This window comes from Anabrus simplex, chromosome X (genome assembly GCF_040414725.1).
Source record: "Anabrus simplex isolate iqAnaSimp1 chromosome X, ASM4041472v1, whole genome shotgun sequence".
Taxonomy (NCBI): Eukaryota; Metazoa; Arthropoda; class Insecta; order Orthoptera; family Tettigoniidae; genus Anabrus; species Anabrus simplex.
This window is the reverse complement of record NC_090279.1, coordinates 96,279,502-96,298,954: the sequence shown is the minus strand read 5'-3', so window position 1 is coordinate 96,298,954 and position 19,453 is coordinate 96,279,502.

Sequence of the window (19,453 nt, the reverse complement as noted above, 5' to 3'; positions counted from 1 at the left end):
AAAATACTCAATTCCTAAGCCACCCTACACTGTTACGTCAAATAAATAATTAGATGAATAAATAAATAACTAAATAGAAAATACCCCCTACCCACATATAAAATAATAATAGTGATATCAATAATAATAATAATAATAGTAATAATAATAATAAAATAATGGTAATAATCATAATAACAAAGTACTAATAATAATATTCATAATCAACTGGCCAACGGTAGATTTCCTCTATGAACCGTTTGCCTTACTTAAATAATAAACTTAGAATATCACATATGCGATCCCGGCGCAAGACTACACCTTCTACCAACTGTCCTTGTTTACTCAGCACATTCCAACACCGCCATTGTTTTTCTGCTTGACCTACTCTGCTTTGGTGTGCTCAGGCCAACCATGCCTATGTTTACCTTACACCTCACCTGTCGCAACTTATTCTTGCTTAACCATGCTTGATCCACTTCAGGACTGCAAAACCACAATTTGCTTACTCTCACACATACACATAGACCGCTATGCACTACTTCTCTAATTACAATCTAATTAACAGACATACTTCTACTCTCTCCACATTTTAACAATGAATACCCCATAATACCTATTCCACTCTCACATATACATATAGGCCCCTATGCACTACTTCTCTGAAATACACTATAATTAAAAGACATACCTCTACCATCATTTCTCCCTCTCCACATTTTAGCAATAAATACCTCATACACCCCTCCGTCTCCACAATTTCGCCACAAATAGATTTATATATTACAACAATACATATTCGGCACTTACGTCTCCTACAATGTAATCTAAACCAAAACAGACAAAATATCACTACTTCTCAACATTGAATACTCCTCATACCCTACTCAAATGCTACATCAATAATAACTAAAGTTAACTACCCAGCCAACTTTTCTTACCCTACACAAGTACTCTATATTCCGATGTCCAAACCCTACCAACCATTCTCGCTTCTCATCTCTACTTTCAGTAACCAAAACACCTACTACTGTTTTTTACTTCTAGTAACTACCCCCCTCTCATATCCACTTGTACCCCACATTTCTGTCAGATCTCTGTTCCTGTATCTGGCCCTACTCTGGTCAAGACTCCCCAAGTTTAACCTTGCCGTTACCTTTTTACCTTGCGCTTCCCTTACTTCACTGCATACACTTCCTTTACTTCCCTCTTCACTGCAAATAGCCACATTCTCACTTCGCCTCTCTACCCGCACTTCTTCACTCCGAACACTGTTATTGGTCACTTTAGCACTTGGCACTTCTCCCTGCCTCTCTTCACACGGTACACTGTTACTTCTGGTATTTTGCCTATCATCTCCACTAATCGCCGCACTACACTCTTTTTCTTCGGCCTGCTTTGACTTCATCCCTACGTCCATCCTCAGCACACTGTTATTTGTATTTCACCTCACTTGCCTGCAGTTTATTGCACTACTCTCCTTTTCCTCATCTTGTTTTAACTTCAATTCTAAATCCATCAATCTATCCACAGACCAGATCTTCTTCCAGCTTCTGTCTGACACCACTAGATTTTGACCTCTAATAGTTGCCCTCAGCCCCTGTTTTACAGCCAGTATCTTGTGTTTTCTGAGTAACCTCTCATTTCTGATCGCGTCACTTCCCACATCTCTCTTTATCCATATTTTCTCCCTCTGGAAGTTTCCCGCATTTGTTAACACAACATCCGCCATCAACATTGAAAACAATTGTAGCTTTATAGGCCTGTTGCCTCTAGTTCTCCCCACTCTCTGCACATCGTCAATATCTACTTCACTAAAATTTATTTTCATTTTCCCCTGTATTAGGTCCACTACTTTATAAGTTGTAAGTACTTTGCCTTCTCTCGACTCCTCAGGCACTCCATAAATAAACAAGCACTTCTTTCTTCTGTATAAAGTATTTGCTTCCACTTCTGCTTTCAGCTTGCAATTCTCCTCTTCAAGTCGTCCTACTTTTTCCCTTAATGCTACCACTTCCTCGGTGTTATTTCTCGCCTGTGCAGCTATACCAATATAAATGGTCCGTTATTGGACATTATAAATTTTCCAGCTAACTCATTCTTGGTTGCCAGCGTTTCGCCCTTGTGTGCTAGGGTGGGTTCTTCAGTTGGTACCTAGCACACCTACCAATACGCTGGCTAGTGCATACCGTGGAGGCCACTGCGTAGGCTAACTGGAGCCACCGGCAGTGCCAATGCACTAAGAGACTTTAGGGAATCAACATCTGTATCATCTGATGGCCAAGCAGGCATCAATTTTTGATAATGAGACAAAGTCTCTTAGTGCATTGGCACTGCCGGTGGCTCCAGTTAGCCTACGCAGTGGCCTCCACGGTATGCACTAGCCAGTGTATTGGTAGGTGTGCTAGGTACCAACTGATGAGCCCACCCTAGCACACGAGGGCGAAACGCTGGCAACCAAGAATGAGTTAGCTGGAAAATTTATAATGTCCAATAACGGACCATTTATATTGGTATTGTAAATTTGCTCATTCAGGACAAATATTTCAGATTCCCTATGGGAATCAACATCTGTATCATGTGCAGCTATGTCGTCCGTTTTTTCTCTTATCCATTCTTCCATTTTTTCAATCTTACTGGTTTCTTTCTTCAATCATCTCTTTTATTTGCCCGAAAGGGCAAACTTCTGTCAACACCTCTCTTACAGCTCTTTTGATTGCGTCCATATTTTCCCTATCCTCATTTCTACTAGATGACGGAACTGGGTTCAACTCGACCCCCCCAATACATAGTAAAATTATAATCACTGCTGCCGATAACAATAGTTCTCCTTTCCTCTCCATATCCATTTTACATCCACCTGGCTTCTTTTCTTCTTTCTTCATTTTCCTCTGCCATCTTCCTATCGTCACTCTGTACTGCTCTATACCAATCATTGTCGGCCCACTTCTCGGCGACCTTCCAGCACTCCACACTCTCGAACTCCACTCCCCCTCCCGGGACCCACAGCTCACTGCGACCTCCTTCGTCCGTGGCTTAGGCAAGACTGGGACGAGTATTATACGTCATTAGAAAGACTGAACAACATCAGAATTATGAGAAACATAAATCCTGGGAATTGCTCTTGCTCTTTTGATTTCTTTGGATTTAGTGATGCTTCAGAGAAGGCGTTTGGAGCATGCATTTATGCAGTTTGTCAAACGCAAAGTGGTCTCTACATTTCAAATTTACTTTGTGCGAAGACGAAAGTAGCTCCTTTAAAAACCATTTCGTTGCCAAGACTCGAATTGGAGGCAGCCCTTCTTCTTGCACAACTTGTCAAAACAACAGTGAGTGCTGAAACATGCTCGTTTAGCATGTTCATAACATGTAGGTTTATCTGTGATTGCTAAGAGCTTGCATTAGCTCTCGTTTGACTTCACTAAACTGGCTATTAACTATTTCCCAAACTGTACCGCAGAGGGCAGCGCCCCTGCTTTGTAAACGGATGGTCCTTCCTGCCGCGAGTCTTTGACTTTTATATCCTTGACATGATGTCTTTGTTGTTGTTAGACCTGAAGGAAAGAAAGAAAGATGGAGTCGCCTCTACTCGGAGTAGCATTTTTGAATTATCGATGGGTTTTTATCAGGTTTAAACTCTGCCTGTATTCATATTCTGATTTTTAATTGATCAGCTTCAACCTCAGGTAATGTGAGCTGTGTTTTCACTTTTATTTTATGTTTATCTTGTGGCTGTTTCAAGTGCCTTGTAATCGCGACTGACTGATATACGTCTTTGCCCCGCGATATGAATGGGTGTGTGTTTGCGGGCATTATTGTGGTGGTGGTGACGAGGTAACTGGGTCTCTACTAGAATTGTCATTATGTGCACGACATTATACTTCTTTATTGCCACCAAATGTTAGTAGGCTCTGGGTGTCGACACGGAGATACGTCGTACCCAGCGCCTGTGTTGGTGGGCTTGTACGTGGGCCGCGGGTCCATATCGTCCTGCTTATAACATATTTGCAGTGTGCACGTTTCTACGTCGTGTGTGGGAACTTACTTATGGCCAGGTGAGTCATACTACATGTGTTTACGATCTGTTTTGAAAAGAGGTTATTGACCCTATTGTTGCCCGATATAGACAATGCCTGAATGTTTGTGTGTATGTGTGAGAGCGAGCGAGGGGCTAAAAGGATGTCGTATCGGTCAGTTAATTTATGTTTCCTTTTTATTTATTCCTCGTACTCTTGTTTTTTCACTTCGAATGCGGCGTTTATTATTTTTGTCTTGGTCTATTTTATGTCCGTTTCGCTCGTTCTTATGGCCGCCATTTTTGGTTTCATTTTAATTCGGGTTATGCGCACACCTGCTTTATTTTCTTTGCCTTTTGTGTGCTCCTTGGTACAGAGATGCTGCACCCCCGGCCATCTCGATACCTTCATTGCCTTCATGTAACTAGTGTTCGCTCTACTCCGAGAGGCTGCGTGATCTTTTATCCTTGTGATGGTCATTGTTGATGCTGTAATAATGATGGAGGCTTGAGTAATGTTTAGTAAATAAAATGTGAACTACTTCGCGGAAAGAAAGGACCAATATAAGTCCGTGAGGATCTTTTCTGTTAATGACTTTTTTAATATGTTGTGAATATATTAATCAAGCAGTGAGCACATCGTAAGGTATTGTTTATCCATATGTTTATGGTAAGTTGTTCTCGAACGGTTATGATGCTAGCTTCTACTAACCTGAAGGACAAGAGGACGTATGTAAAAATGATTCATTTTTTCTTGGGTGGCTTCCTTTCTTGCATTTACATTTTTATCTTAATAAACCCTCATTTAATTTTATTTGATTTTTATTGCTGGTAGTTAGTTTCTTTTTCCTTGTCATGAATTATTATTATTAATCAACGTCTTCAGTTCGAGGCTGTTATCTGCCTCTCCTGATCGGAGTCCACGTCCTCGAATCTCCCGTCGTGTTTTTACGTATTGGGATCGGTGCAGTGCTTTGAAAGAAAAAAATTGGTCAGATGAGATTATGGAGTTACAGTACAATTGTTTTGGGATGGATCAACACTGAGCCAAGGCGGCTGAAGACATTTGTGGCAAACAGGATTGCCATGATTCAAGAAGCCACTGATGCAACCAGCTGGAAGCATGTTCCTTCGGGTGAAAATCCAGCTGATCTTCTCTCAAGAGGAATTACTTCAGCAGAACTCGAAGATAAAAAGCTGTGGTGGAGTGGACCTCCTTGGCTTCGCACACAACGTCAACAACCAGAGCGTTGAGAATAATTTGAAACAGAACTACCAGAGCTGAAGGTCACAGCAGTTACGTTGACAGCAACATTAACCAGCATTATACTGAATGAATTCTCGTCATTTCCGAAATTATGCCGTATCGTAGCATATGTCAAAGATTCATTTATAATTGCAAACTCAAACCGCCAGAAAGGAAAAAGAGTTCACTAGAAATACAAGAAACTTGTAAAACAGAGAAACAGGTAATCAAATGGACACAATTAGTAGCATTCCCTCAAGTACTACATTGCTTAATTAATAATAAAGACCTCCCAAAGAAGAGTCCTCTAAAGTCACTCAGTCCGTTTCTGGATAGTGACGGATTGATTAGGGTTGGAGGAAGGCTTCGCTTTTCGGAGCTAACATCAGAACAGAGACATCCTGTGCTTCTACCAGCAAATCATCACATCACCAGAATGATCATGGAAAATGAACATCGTCGTCTGAAGCATTGTCCCCCAGAGCAACTGCTACATGCAAGTCGACAACGATATTGGCCTATCAGCGGCAGAAGAGAAGCGAAAAGAATTGTCAAGAGGTGTCTGAAGTGCTTTTGTTACCATCCTACAGTTCCAGAGGTACGCACGGCAGATTTACCAAAAGAAAGGGTTACGTTAGTTGTTCGACCCTTTGTTAGTACAGGAGTGGACTATGCAGGTCCAATATCTGTAAGAGAAAGCCACAGAAGGGGCCGCATTCATACTTACAAGAGTTACGTAGCTGTATTTATATGCTTGAGTACCAAGGCAGTGCATTTGGAGTTGGTGTCGGAGCTAACGACCAAAGCTTTCTTAGCTGCATTGCAACGATTTACGGCGAGAAAAGGTTTGTGCAAGCAGCTTTTCTCTGATAACGGGAAGAATTTATATCCAGTCCTTTTTGGAAAAGGGGTCAACGACCTTTACCTCCTCACTCGCTCAGCAGCAGATACAGTGGAGTTTCATTCCTCCCCGGTCACCCCACTTTGGGGGATTGTGGGAGGCAGCTGTAAAGATGATGAAAAGACATTTGCTGACTGAAACACAGGGACGCGTGCTAACTTTCGAAGGAACCTACACTATTCTTTGCGATATAGAGGCTGTATTAAATTCACATCCCCTTACTCCCTTGCTAAAAGATCCAAATGATTTAGAAGTCTTAACACCAGCACATTTTCTTCTAAGTGACTCGATCGTGCAATCTGTGCAAAGGGATTTGTTGAGAGAACCCGATAACCGCTTGTCACGTTGGCAGCACTTGCAGGGAATTCGGCAGCGGTTGTGGCAGAGATGGCAGCGAGAATACCTGCAGGAATTGCAAAAACGCGTCAAGTGGCATGATACCAATCGACATATTGATGTTGATTCTTTGGTGCTATTAATTGAGGACAACATCCCTCCTCTAGAGTGGCCCAGAGGTAGGATAGTTCAAGTTCACCATGGACGACATGGTGAGGTGAGGGTTGTCACCGTTTGGACGGCTGGTGGAACTTTCACCCAAAGCATCAAGAAAATATGCCCTCTTTCCATTGAAGGGGATGACAAGGAGAACTGAATTCAAGATTTCCTGTGATATTTCTAACTTTGTGTTATTTTTCATCCAAGATATAATTTCAATATTATTTTCTTTTAATCATAAAAATATGATGTATAGAGTTTTGTATTAACGCATATGTTAAGAATAAGTATTTTTACTATAGGTATAAGATTACAATAGTTAGTTGAAAGAACTCCTTTCAAGGGGGGCAAGATGTTATGAAGAGACTTTTAATTTTTGTAAATGTATTTCATTAATTGAAGTTGGCACTTTCCAAGCCTATTACCGATTGGTCAGATGATTTTGTATTGATGAAAATGGTTACGCAAGCAACAGTCATGTCCGTCATCAAGTTGTGATATCGCATCATTAAGACATATCAAATGCAATAAAGTATAGAAGGCACCAAGTTCCTTTACTTCAAAATCAAAAACAAACAGTAAGAATACTTGAATTAATCTTGCACATATGAATGTATATAATTATAATAAGCTTGATATCAGTATCGATAGGTACATTTATAGTTGCATTGATTTTTTTTTAAAAACCATAATTAAGAAACATATTACTCATCTTATGTCGTGAAGAAGTTATAATGAAAAGCCAAACCAAAAATTTCAAATCAGAATCCAGTGGATGTCCCAAAGCTAGCCCAAATAATACTAACAGGAAGATATACCACTCCTCCGTGATAAGTAAAGAATTATCCCTCTCTTACCCAATGAAACATATTAAAATAATAAAAATGGTTATATGACCGGATGATATTCAGTTAAATGAATATAATATGATGAATTCAATTATGTTTACCATGAAGATTACGAGTTCAAGAATGATATTATAATATGAATCCAATTTCTTTTCACTATTGCTAATAATTTAATTCCTATTTTAATTATAAAACATTAGCATGCTAATAAATTAGATCTAGGCTTATTTATGTGTATCTTTTCCCAAAGTAACTTATAATACGTAGAAATAGGATAGTATTAGAGCTATATAAGGTTAGATATGCTGAGTAATGAACCTCATATCAGGTTTTCACCTACTTGCGGGGGAACTGAATGATTGATTAGAATCATGACTACTCTTCAACGGAACCTACGACTGTTTTGTATAATTTGAGAGTTTAATGAGATGTTTTACCCTGAGAACCGAATGTATACCTCCGACCATCGTACTTATACATGCGAGAGACCCCCGCGTACATGATGGTTATCTTAGTTTTGGGTCATTTGCAGCCGAGGCATGATATTATGATCGCCCAACGAGAGTTATATGAGTAGATAGGTGCCGATGACAGGAGAGAAGATGGTAGGAAAGGTGTAATACGTAAGTAAGGATATGACGCTGAAGTGAACTCACGACAATGGCAAGATACTACACTGTAAGTGTTTTTCCAACTCATCCTTAACTTGTTCCAACTAGTGAACTGAATATTTCAAAATGTGAAGTGCGTACCGCGACAGGATGTAACTTTGCATCAACTAAACTCTACGTTTTAGCCCTGCGGTGTTTGAACACTTTTCGAGTCAAAAAACTTATATATAAACTAATTTTGTTTACCAGGGACTTGCACCTGCTGTGAATTAATATTAATTCTTATTCTTGGAAATTGTAGATTTAATACTCAATGATTGGTAGCGGCTTTCTAGCCCTAATAAGTAGGGGTTAATGCAATGTTTTGGCAGGGTTATTAACCAAGCGAGTTGCTGCAAGGATGTGGAACAAACATTCGTTTTCCATCTTAATTTTCCTACTTCTGGGTTATATTATTAAATTAATTTGTTTGGTATTTTCATGATTTTTCGACGTCCTGTTTTTCTTTTGTCTCTTAATATGTACATGCCTATTGTTGTTTGGTGGCCTATGATTGGCCATTTTCCTTAACTACCTAGCATATTTCATTCCCATGGGAATATTATGTTGATTGATGGTGATGCTGATTGTTGATGGATGTTGGTGGAAATGAATTGATTTCCCTGTTATGAATTTAGTATTGTGGGTTGTTTAACCTGTTTTTCTTTTAATTAATTTTGGCATTTTTCTCTCCCTGCTGGCATATTTTCCTACCCTGTGTCGCGGACCTTATTATTATTATTTTGGGGTAAACTAATTCTTGGAAAATTGATCGTAATATTTCACCCTTCCTTGTGGGAGCTCCTTGGAATATACCCCAAATAACGTTTCAGTATCAAGAAAATCACTATTTAAGTACAACTATATAACCATTCTCTAAAAGAGGGAGTGTTTCACTGACATGGACATGACACATATGAAAAAGATTTCAAAGTTTTTTAAGACTTACTGGAATCAAAAATGATAACCACCCTAAAACCAGTAGCTAATTATAATGAAACTGAAGCAAATCTTTATTTAAATCAAGAGAACTGGTCAAACAGACAAAGGTCTGCCTTCCAAAAATTAAAATTACCAAGTTTCGACAGAGACATAATGTTGTGACTATACTTCAAGGGCAATTTTTAAATAAGATCACTAGAAATTAAGGCCTAACTGGAATCAAAAGTTTCAAAATATCATCTTGTCCCTGAAAGTTTAGACAAAGAAAACCCTAGTAAAACATTGCCATGATTGAACCAAATATAACCATACTGTAGAACATAATTCATAACCACTACCACTGCCCTAAGCTGATTGCATTGGAGTACGCGAAGCACATCCTTGAATGTACAAATAAGCTCTGCCCCACTTGTAGCATTATAATGAAGTTAGACATTATTATCAGCATCTCGACATGTTCATTAAGGCTCGTCTCTACCCCATTTAATCCTTCTAATCTGAATGGGTTGCATCAACCCACATTTAATATTCAATTGCTTGTAACTGACAAAATATGAACTGTATATGCCAAAAAACTTGTGTATTTGTTCATCTCCTTTAGTAGGTATTGACACGATTTAAAAATATTTTTCAGTTGCTGACTACTCTACCAGTTCAAAAAATTACACATATGATGAATGGATCAAATGGACATATCCATTAATATCAATGCTGCCCTACCTGCTGGTCACTACACAAACCATGTTGGACTACCTCCACGACTAGGGAGTGCTGCATTGTTTCTGTGATCAAATATGGCTGGTCATCAGCGGTTAATGAGAAATCTATATGAAATATATTATATGAAATTAGTGAGAGTAAACATGAAGAGGAAGCTGATGATGCATTGGCTGATCCTGAATTTGTGTTTTCCAAAAAACTGATGACGATCACGTTTCTCTGGAGGGAGAAAAAATAACGAGCTCCAAGTATCTGGTTATAAACTACAAGATGAGATTGACTCTGTACAAAAAGAAGTGTACATATCTCGAAATGGGACGGAATGGAGAAAACAACCATATTGACAATCAGGTGTAAGGTACGTTCCACATTCTGCAGAACCCCTATTTAACGTTTTTGCAGGGACCTGAATTTTTATTGTTAAATGGGGGTTAACATACATTGTGCCATCATACGTTATTTACACAATGACAGCAATAAAAGGAGATATCTACATTATACACCGTACCATGTTTTTCTTAAAATCTACATAAATTTAAAATTTGAAATAAATTAAAATCAATGTGGATGGTTGAATGGGGTGGTAAAATGAGAGGGAAACGGATCTGTTTATGGTTAGCCGATTAAACAAAATCTATTCACTTGAACAGATGTTGTAAAAAATGTTTCCAGCACTTTTATCACCAAAATATTCTACTTGTCTTCTAATAAAAAGTTTTTTTTGAAAATATAACTCTCCTTTGTCACTGTTCTGAATATTACAAGGTGTTCTCTTTGTTTGCTCCTTCAAACGTGATTGCTATTTGTGTCAAATTTACAAAAATATCTCTTGAATTCAGTTAGTTCAGGATCCCTGAAGCTGATTGCTGTTTTACTATTAATAAAAGAGCTTCCCCGTAATCTTGTTGCTAAAATCTACTATGTCCTTGGAGGAGCGCAGCTAATGCAGCCTTTGACCCCATTCAACCATCCACATTCATTTTAATTTATTGCAAATTTTAAATTTACGTCGATTTTAAGAGAAACAAGTTACCTGTTTGAGATATTCTTAAAAAGATAAATACTTAGTGTTTTCACCTAGGCAATGCAATACAGCTGAAGATGTTCCAAAATGGAATGAAACATGTACTGTGTATGAGTAATTGATTTGCTTAATGCAAATATAAGTATCAAATAGGTGGAAATTTTTACTGTTATTCTTTCTTTGTAACATAGGTTTACTGCGCACATTTTATAAAAATAAATTTCAAGCTCCCTGTAGAATAATAACAATTTTACTATAAATATACATGGGAATAGCCATTCTGAAATTTAACAAGATGCAAAAGTACATAACCTAACCTCTGAAATTAGTTATGCACACCACTGTATCTTGAGAAGTATCACATTCTTATTTTATTTCAGAACATAGTAAATTAAGCAATCTTTTACTTCAGCTTTTATTTCTAAGAGTTAACAAGTGCTGTCATTGCACTTATTGCAAAAATATGTTATCCCGATGTTTAATACACCAGTCTGTGTTGTGAGAAGACCTCAGACTCACTCAAGATCAATTCACTCACGCGTAGCAATGAATCAACACAGAAGACGATTGATCTCATTCAATATAAACCCTGGAGTAGAGTGTATGAATATTGGTAATGGATGAAAACTAACATGCCTGAATTTGCCTGTGATAATGGATGAAACGGTAAAAGGATTCTCATTGTATTGTAACTAAAGGATATTGCACAGATTAATACAGGAATTTTCATCGATTATAATAACATTTAATAAATATCATTTTTGGTCCGTATTGATGATATGTGATTGAAATAATAACATTAAGTTATTTATTAGACCACTTAATCAATACAAAATCGTCTTGGATGATTTACATAGATTTGTTAGCTAATAGTGGTACATGTTATAACACACGTAGCAAGAAGTCTACTGATGCAAATACTTCTAACTCATAATGTTACAAGCTATCTTTGTCACCGTCAAATGATTCCACTTTTATATGCTTTTTCAACTAGAATATCTAAAAACTCACAATTTACAACATTTGAATATCACTTCAAATTTTGAGATGGGCCACAGTGATCCTATTTGAAACTGTTCTTCAACTTCTATTCACCAACTTCATAACCTCAACGTGTTCTACAACTTCACCATATGCATCTGACTTTCGTCTTTTATCTTCAAAATCATGATTAACTCCGGATCTCTCGACTAACTTTGACTTTTATTCTCTCTTCTTTACTTTGATTATATACGATTTTTCGCCATCGTCTAATTATACCCGCCAGACTATCAACTTTACTTTTATGCAATCTTACTACTTGTTGTATAACAATCTGTTGTTTTATCCATTGTACTTATTTTAGCAGCCTTCTAGGTTAATTTTGTCAATACTTCCACTATTATATCTCATCACATTGTATTTTCAAACCATCATTGTTATTTTTAATGTTATTTTACTTCAAATCTCTTCAAGATTTTAAAATTCATTTCATTACTACATGTTATTTAGACGCTTACTTTTAATTTAAGGTTAAGACTATGGCTGATGATGCCTTCAGGGAAGGCGAAACATGTACCACTATTAGCTAACAAATCTATGTAAATCATCCAAGACGATTTTGTATTGATTAGGTGGTCTAATAAATAACTTAATGTCATTATTTCAATATAATAACATTGTCATTAAAACGGGGGTTCTGTTCTACTACATCGGCCGCGAACAGATGTCAATCAGAGTCAGACATCTCACTTTAGCTCTAAGTGCCCATGCTCCAAATTCCTCTTCTGCCTTGAATCATCCTTAGCAAGCTTATGACGTCTTTTGCAGTGGTTCTTAATGTCCCATAACCAAAATGAATAGAAATATAGAAAAATTTTAACATTTCCTTAACGCTAAATGCGAGTTTTGTGCTACAGTATTTTGAATTATGTAAAATTGAATATAAAATTGCATTGCTCTTATGGAATAATTTTCAGGGCCTGAAATTTCTTCCCTTAAATGCGGGTTTATGCTAAATCGAGGTCACACAAAACTGGGGTTGCACTGTAATATGAACAATGCTATTGCTTCATTTACATCATGGACCTATATCTATAGGCCTATATGCTCTTCAATATTTTAGTTGTTTATATTAATAATACCTCAGAGAAACGTAAATTTCAATTATGAGTATTCGAGATTGAGTAACATAATGAGAATTGCACCTGGACCCACGAGATATGCTCTTCAGAGGACAGGTGATCCCAGATGTTGGCAATGAAGTTATTCATCATTGATAAAATGCTGGAAACCACTTTATGGGAAACTAATTTTGAAATGAAGAGGGTTTTTGCAGATAAAGGGAAAGCTACAAGCCCATTTCTTTGATAGAGAGTGAAGCATTTCTAGATATGTACGATTTACACAATTTGGAAACAATAGCAATTTCTGTTTTTTGTTAACTGCTAATAATCACAATCAACAATAACATGCAGTTATCTATATTTGCAGGCTTGATTTTGCTGGAGTTTACAAATCAGTGGGCAAATCACTTCGAGAAGTATGGAATGAAGCAGACGGTCACCCTATCCTTCGAGCTACAATATCTCTTCAACTGTCCTAAATGATAACCCAGTTTTGAGCTTCGATAATATGGAAGAGAGACCAGCTCATACACGTAATGGCAAATTAACAGCAATAAGAGAAGTTCATGACATGTTTGTTTCACAACTAACAAAAGTGTTTGTTTCATATGAAAATAATACTGTGGATGAACAGCTGGCTTCCTTTAGGGAAAATGCCTCTTTAAGCAGTATTTATCTATCAAACCAAGAGGGAAATATGGAACAAAATTATGGCTCCTCTCGGATTTGGACACAGTTTATGAATGTGCCTCTACAGTTGACAACGCTACACCAGTAAACAGAGAGAGAGAGAGAAGTGAACAATGGAAGGAATGTGGTATTGAGACTTGTCAAAGATATTGAGGGAACAGGGAGAAATGTCACTACAGACAATTTCATCACCGACTTTACCCTGGCTAGTGAGCTTCTGAAAAAGAACCACAATTTCAACAATGACAATTTCCTACTGGAACATTCCTAGAGACTTAACACTTGCTGATCCCATTTTGCATATTCCTCAAATGGACCTATTCCCAAAAACTCAAATTTTCATACACCATTTTATAATGTATCAGCAAACTCATAAAAACTAACCAGTTCTCCAAAACACAAAATTGAGATGAATCTCTGATGGACAGGTTAGTACAATTACTTACGAAAGATAAAAGGTGAACATCAAAGAGACATATGCACGTGCTGGCCAAGAAAGGTTATACTATGGATTGTACACAGGGGTAAGATATACACTGACTGACAGAGCAAATGCAACACCAAGAAGGAGTGGTCAGAACTTTATGCCAATTGCAGGGTAGACTGACGTCACTGAGGTATGCTCATGATGTGAAATGCGCCGTTGTGCTGCGCACGTAGCGAACGATAAATGGGACACAGCGTTGGCGAATGGCCCACTTCGTACCGTGATTTCTCAGCCGACAGTCATTGTAGAACGTGTTGTCGTGTGCCACAGGACACGTGTGTAGCTAAGAATGCCAGGCCGCCGTCAACAGAGGCATTTCCAGCAGACAGACGACTTTACGAGGGGTATGGTGATCGGGCTTAAGAAGGGCAGGTTGGTCGCTTCATCAAATCGCAGCCGATACCCATAGGGATGTGTCCACGGTGCAGCGCCTGTGGCGAAGATGGTTGGCGCAGGGACATGTGGCACGTGCGAGGGGTCCAGGCGCAGCCCGAGTGACGTCAGCACGCGAGGATCGGCGCATCCGCCGCCAAGCGGTGGCAGCCCCGCACGCCACGTCAACCGCCATTCTTCAGCATGTGCAAGACACCCTGGCTGTTCCAATATCGACCAGAACAATTTCCCATCGATTGGTTGAAGGAGGCCTGCACTCCTGGCGTCCGCTCAGAAGACTACCATTGACTCCACAGCATAGACGTGCACGCCTGGCATGGTGCCGGGCTAGAGCGACTTGGATGAGGGAATGGCGGAACGTTGTGTTCTCTGATGAGTCACGCTTCTGTTCTGTCAGTGATAGTCACCGCGGACGAGTGTGGCGTCGGCGTGGAGAAAGGTCAAATCCGGCAGTAACTGTGGAGCGCCCTACCGCTAGACAACGCGGCATCATGGTTTGGGGCGCTATTGCGTATGATTCCACGTCACCTCTAGTGCGTATTCAAGGCACGTTAAATGCCCACCGCTACGTGCAGCATGTGCTGCGGCCGGTGGCACTCCCGTACCTTCAGGGGCTGCCCAATGCTCTGTTTCAGCAGGATAATGCCCGCCCACACACTGCTCGCATCTCCCAACAGGCTCTACGAGGTGTACAGATGCTTCCGTGGCCAGCGTACTCTCCGGATCTCTCACCAATCGAACACGTGTGGGATCTCATTGGACGCCGTTTGCAAACTCTGCCCCAGCCTCGTACGGACGACCAACTGTGGCAAATGGTTGACAGAGAATGGAGAACCATCCCTCAGGACACCATCCGCACTCTTATTGACTCTGTACCTCGACGTATTTCTGCGTGCATCGCCGCTCGCGGTGGTCCTACATCCTACTGAGTCGATGCCGTGCGCATTGTGTAACCTGCATATCGGTTTGAAATAAACATCAATTATTCGTCCATGCTGTCTCTGTTTTTTCCCCAATTTTCTTCCCTTTTGAACCACTCCTTCTTGGTGTTGCATTTGCTGTGTCAGTCAGTGTAAATAATGCACAAGCAGTCAGGAAAATACAAGGACACTAGTGCATGAACAAGAACTGGCTACTTCAGATGTATTGAAAGGCAAGGCACAACAACTTACAAACAGTACAACACAAAAGTACTCGAGGAATATAGAGCCAAAAGAACGGTGTACAAAAAGCTCTTGAAAAAGAAAATAAGTGACAACATCGAAAGCGAAAAACAGAAAATTATAGAGGAAGCCAAGAGGGATCCATATAAAGCACTACGCCCCAAAGAAAGAAGATTCCAGCCAAACATACCGATGGAAACTTGGGAGGAGCATCTGCGCAAGGTCATCTGCTCGAAGGAAACCAGGCCTCAGTTCAGACAGTCAGAGGTCTGTCATGAGCCCCAGCCTTTGACAACAGAAGAAGTAAGTTGGGCCATCAGTAAAGCTAAGCAAAACAGGGCTCCAGGTACAGATGGTATTAGGAATGAGCATATCCAAAAGACAGTGACAGAAACTATATCTATATGGACTGCACTGCTTAATAAGTGTCTAGAACTAGGCAGAATACCAACACAATGGAAGAAATCCACAATACAGCCTTTATACAAAGGTAAAGGAGACACAGACGACCCTAACTCCTACAGAGGAGTAGCCTTAGAGTCCACAGGCCTGAAATTGTTAACAAGAGTCCTGACCAAGCGAATAGAGGGAATGATAGATCCATTGCTACCCGACGAACAGTTCGGGTTCAGAAAAGGAAGGTCCACTATCATGGCTATGGAAAATCTGCTAGGACACATCAAATCTACGTTGGAAACACCAGGAGGAAAACTCTACGTGATATTTGTAGACTACTCGAAGGCTTTCGATTTAGTGAACAGGGAGATCCTAGTCAAGAAGCTGGAAAAATTGACCGGAAGATCTAATATGACGACGCTTATATCAAATATACTAGCGGAAAATTATGTGCTAATGGACGATGGGATAGGTGTATCAGAGTGGATACCACAGAAAATAGGGGTCCTCCAAGGAGATCCACTGAGTCCAATCTTGTTTAACGCCTTCACATGCGATGTAGGGGTAAAGATAAAAGAAAGTACCAATGCGAAAATGTATATCTACGCAGATGACATGGCGATCGCTTCAGAGAACATCGATGAACTGCAACGAGCTATGGACCTACTCGTGGAATGGGCAGAAGAAAATGAAATCTGGATAAACGAGGACAAAACAGAAATGATGATTTTCAGGAAGGGCGGTAAATTCGCGGAGGCTGACCAAATAATGTGTAGAGGATCGCGTCTAAGAAGAGTAAATTATTTCAAATATCTAGGGCTAACTCTGCAAACAAGTGGGCATTGCTTCCGAATACACATCAGATCCAGGATGGTTGCTGCGATCAGAGCAATGAACGACATAGGGAATATTACCCTTATTGCAGTAGAGACAGCTATGCAGCTATTTAAGGCAAAGGTAATACCGGTGCTGACATATGGTCTCGAACTCATAGGAGAGTACCTTACTTATAAACAACTGGAGGAACTGGAGAAAATCAAAGCTCGCTACCTCAAAAGGGTCCTGGGAGTATCAAAGTCAAACCGATCGCGGTTGGTATATGAGCTAACGAGGGAAACGTACCTGATAGAGGACCTTCGGAACGAGCTGATACTGCCAGTTAATGCGGCATACGAGAAGCTTCTACAAGATCTGAAAGCCAAGAAAATGGAAATTTGGGATTCCTTCTACACTACCGAAGCCATGATGGACAGAAGGTGGATGGGCACAAATTACCAGCTGCGCCACATCGCTACAAGAATGGCGGTCCATGGTTTCCATTTTAAGTTGTGCTCAGAGAAGAAATTCCATGATCCAAGTGATCAGTGTGTATGCAAGCTCTGTGGTCAAATCTGCGAGCGATATCATATACAGGAATGCTCCGAGAGAAAGTGCTCAATTAGTGAATTTGTGAAAGCCTGATAGTGATAGTGATTTCCGCCCAAACTAAGCAGGTATGGATGTATATATATGATTGTATTCTTGTTTTATGGCCAGTGGCTGCATTAAAACATTATTATTACAAAAAAAATCAAAAGGTAATTCACAACCAAACACAAAGGAAATACTACAAAGATCAGTGAGAGTGTCACTAACATTTACAATTAGTTTCATTAAACAGAACACACATTGCCTAACCAACTGTACAATGAGAAATAAAGGAATATTATGTAGCAAATAGAAAAAAAATAAGAACAGGTGACTGAATAAAAGATCAGCATTTTCAATTACAAAATCTGGGCATTCAGTAAGAATTGAAATGACTAGAAAATATAAGCGTAAGCAAGTTCAAGATAAGACTATTATGCAGTTCAGGAATGTAAACAAATTTTTAATTCCAGGAGTTTTGAGAGAATTGACACACAGAAAGTACATTTTCACATAAATTCCAAAAGCATTCCAAATAAAGGAATTAGACATGCAGCTGCACCTCTATGGATACATAATCAAATATTACCACTCAAGAGTCTTGTTGATGATGATGATGATGATGATGATGACGATGCTTGTTGTTTAAAGGGGCCTAACATCTACGGTCATCGGCTCACTCGAGAATCAAGCGCAGTTTACAATACCTTATGGTCAAGAATAAGTCCCATACCAGTGTGAAAATTTACACCAGCATAAGACAAAGATTTCGCCCTCTGTCCAACAGCCAAAGAGTGCATCAAGGTAACAGGTAAAGACGACATGAAGAGGGGAGGTAGAGGGAAAGTCATGACACATGACACTAGAAACGCCGAAAACATCCATGAAGAGTGTAGAGTGTACAATCTAAACCGATGATGCCATCCATGTTTGATGCAGGTAATCGGCTGACTGCAGTCCCGTAACTGCAGCAGTGTGCACATGTCAAATGCCAGGAAGAAAGCAGTGGTAAATGACGAATGCAGCAGAGGTGAGTTGACAAGATAAAACCTATGCCTCATCAATCTCTACTCATATGCAACCTACAAAACAAAATTCACTATTTTGGATAACATAAGAGAACAACACCAACGGAAAAACAGCATGAAGCAAACTTCCAGCAACACATGATGACAGACAGGTCAGTTAGATACACTGTATAACTCCCTGTGAAGAAATGCTTTAAAACTTAGTTGATCTAAACAAATGGCAATTAAGCAAGTCCTGTCCCTGGAAAAAAAACATCTGAAAAATAAGAAGTTTTGCCAGGAATATATTAAATTCATGTTAGAATTCAAATCACTTGATAACATGAGAGGAATGTGAAAACTTGCAAGAAGAAAAACACTATTAAATTCCACATTACCCTGTCATAAATCATTCAAGTAAAACAGAAAAAACACTTGTTAATATCAACGCTTCAGTCAAGACTGACAATGGCATTAGTCTCAACTACATACACCATTAAGGGTCATCCACTCAAGAACATCTCTTCTCTATAATCATCTGACTGCAGGCTCAACAAATAGCATTTACGTGTGTATGTCAGATTGTTTAGCAATAAAATGTTACTCTGTGTAAAATGCAAGGCAGCAAAGCTTTAAAAAAAATTGGTTCTTCATAACTCTCCCTTCAAAGTCTGAGATTTGCAGAGCCTTTCTCTTGACAAGACTATTAAAGTAAACATTAAAGGCTCCCTGTTTGAAGTAGCTAAAGATATAAATGAGTGGCACCATGTGCCGTCTAAAGAGAAACCCGCTGACGTAGTGTCCAGACGACCACAAATGAACACAATTGTCAACAATACAGTTTGTTGGCATAGTTCTGGATGGTTGAATCAAGATCCTATGAGTAGGAATAAATGAAAACGTGATGTTCGAATTAATCTCCTAGTTCAAAAAATGCCACAAATGCTTTTAGAGACATGATGATGACTTATTCATAACCAAAGTT